This window comes from Larimichthys crocea, unplaced genomic scaffold (assembly GCF_000972845.2).
Source record: "Larimichthys crocea isolate SSNF unplaced genomic scaffold, L_crocea_2.0 scaffold100, whole genome shotgun sequence".
Lineage (NCBI taxonomy): Eukaryota > Metazoa > Chordata > Actinopteri > Sciaenidae > Larimichthys > Larimichthys crocea.
In genome coordinates, this window is record NW_020851384.1 from 379,287 (window position 1) to 381,722 (window position 2,436).

A 2,436-nucleotide genomic window follows, 5' to 3' on the forward strand; every position below is an offset into this window, starting at 1 on the left:
TGGTCTCTGCTGGACTCTCGGGTCTCTGTGGTTCTTCTGTGTTCTCTGTGGTCTCTGCTGGTCTCTTGTTGTCTCTTTCTGGTCTTCTGGTTGGTTCTTCTGCTCTGCTGGTCTCTGTTGGTCTCTGCTGTCTCGCTGTTGTCTCTGCTGGTCTCTGGTTCTGGGTCTCTATTGGTCTCTTTTGGTTCTCTGCTGGTCTCTGTTGGTCTCTGTTGGTCTCTTCTGGTCTCTGCTGGTCTCTGCTGTCTCTGTTGGTCCTTCTCTCTGGTCTCTGTTGGTCTCTGCTGGTCTCTGCTTGGTCTGTTGTCTCTCTTCTGGTCTTGTTGGTCCTTGCTGGTCTCTTCTGGTCTTCTGTTGGTCTCTGTTGGTCTTGCTTGGTCTCTGTTGGTCTCTGTCTGGTCTCTGCTGGTCTCTGTTGGTCTCTTCTGGTCTCTGCTGGTTCTCGTTGGTCTCTTTGGTCTTGTTTGTCTTTCGGTCTCTGTGGTCTCTTTGTTCTTTGGTTCTTTGGTCTTTCTGGTCTCTGCTGGTCTCTGTGGTCTCGTTGGTCTTCTGCGTGGTCTCTGTCTGGTCTCTTCTGGTCTCTGCTGGTCTATGGTCTCTGGTCTCGTTGGTCTTGGTCTCTGCTGGTCTCCTGTTGGTCTCTCTCTGGTCTCTGTTTGGTCTCTTTGGTCTCTGCTGGCTCGTTGGTCTCTGCTTGTCTCTGTTGGTCTCTTTTGGTCTCTGCTGGTTCTCTGCTGGTCTCTGTTGGTCTCTGTTGGTCTCTTTTCTGTGGTCTCTGCTGGGTCTCTGTTGGTCCTTCTGGTCTCTGCTGGTCTCTGCTGCTCGTTGCTCTTCGGTCTCTGCTGGTCTCTGTTTTTCTCTGTTGGTCTCTGTGTCTTCTGGCTCTGCGGGTCTCTGATGGCTCTGGTCTCTGTTGGTCTCTTCTGGTCTCTGTGGTCTCTGCTGGTCTTGTTTGGTTCTGTGTCTCTGTTGTCTCTGCTGGTCTCTGTTGGGTCTCTGCTGGTGCTCTGCTGTCTCTTCTGGTCTCTGTTGGTCTCTGTTGGTCTCTGCTGGTCTCTGTTGGTCTTCTGGTCTCTGCTGGTCTCTGTTGGTCTCTGCTGTGTCTCTGTGGTCTCTGTTTTCTCTCTTGTCTGTGGTCTCTTCTGGTTCTTTTGGTCTCTGCTGGTCTGTTGGTCTCTTCTGGTATCGCTGGTCTCTTCTGGTCTCTGTTGGTCTCTGCGCTGGTCTCGTTGGTCTCTGTCTGGTCTCCTTTGTTCTGTTGGTCTCTGTTGGTCTCTTCTGGTCTCTGCTGGTCTCTGTTGGTTCTCTTCTGTTCTGCTGGTCTCTGTTGTCTCTTCTGGTCTCTGCTGGTCTTGCTGGCTCTGTTGGGTCTCTTCTGGTCTCTTGTGGTCTCTGTGTCTCTTGGTCTCTGTTGTCTTTCTGGTCTCTGCTGTTCTTGTTTGTCTCTGCTGGTCTCTGTGTCTCTTCTGGTCTCTCTGGTCTCTTCTTTGCTCTGTTGGTCTTGTTGGTCCTTCTGGTCTCTATTGGTCTCTTTGGTCTCTGCTGGTCTCTGTTGTGTCTCTTCTGGTTCTTGTTGGTCTCTTCTGGTCTCTGCTGGTCTTGTTGGTCTCTTTGGTCTCTGCTGGTCTCTTCTAGTCTTCTGTTGGTCTCTGTTGGTCCTCTGCTGGTCTCTTTGCGCTCCTCTGTGGTCTTCTCTTCTAGTCCTTTTGGTCTCTTGTGGTCTCTGTTGGCTCTCTGTGGTCTTGTTGGTCTCTTCTGGTCTTGTTGGGTCTCTTTGGTCTTCTGTGGTCTCTTCTGGTCTCTGTTGGTCTCTGTTTGGTCTCTTCTGGTCTCTGTTGGTCTCTGTTGGTTCTCTGTTGGTCTCTGTCTGGTTCTGTTGGTCTCTTCTTGTCTCTGCTGGTCTCTGTTCTGCTTCTCTTCTGGTTCTCTGTTGGTCTTTCTGGTCTTCTGTTGTTTTCGCTTCTGGTCTTGTGGTCTTGCTTGTGGTCCTGTGTTTGGTCCTCTTCTGGTTCTGTTGGTCTCGCTGGACTTCCGATGGTCTCTGTTGGCCTATTCTCGTTCTCTGTTGGTCTTCTGCTGGTGTCTCTGTGTGTCTTCTTCTGGTCTCTGTCTGGCCTTCGTCTTGCTGGTCTCTTCTCGTCTCTGTTGGTCTTGCTGGTCTTCTGTTGTGTCTCCTGCTGGTCTCTCTTCTAGTCTCTGTCTGGTCTCTTGATGTCTCTGTTGGTTTCTGTGTATTCTCTTCTAGTCTGCTGTTGGTCTGTGCTGGTTCTCTGATGGTCTCTTCTGTACTAGATCCTTCACACACATTTACTGCAACGCCAGTACAAAAAAAACTAAACCTGAAAAGGCTGTATCGTGTTGTTGTGGTCGGGTGTGTGTGTGTGTGTGTGTGTGTGTGTGTGTGATGTGTTGTGTGTTTTGTTGTGTGTATGTGTG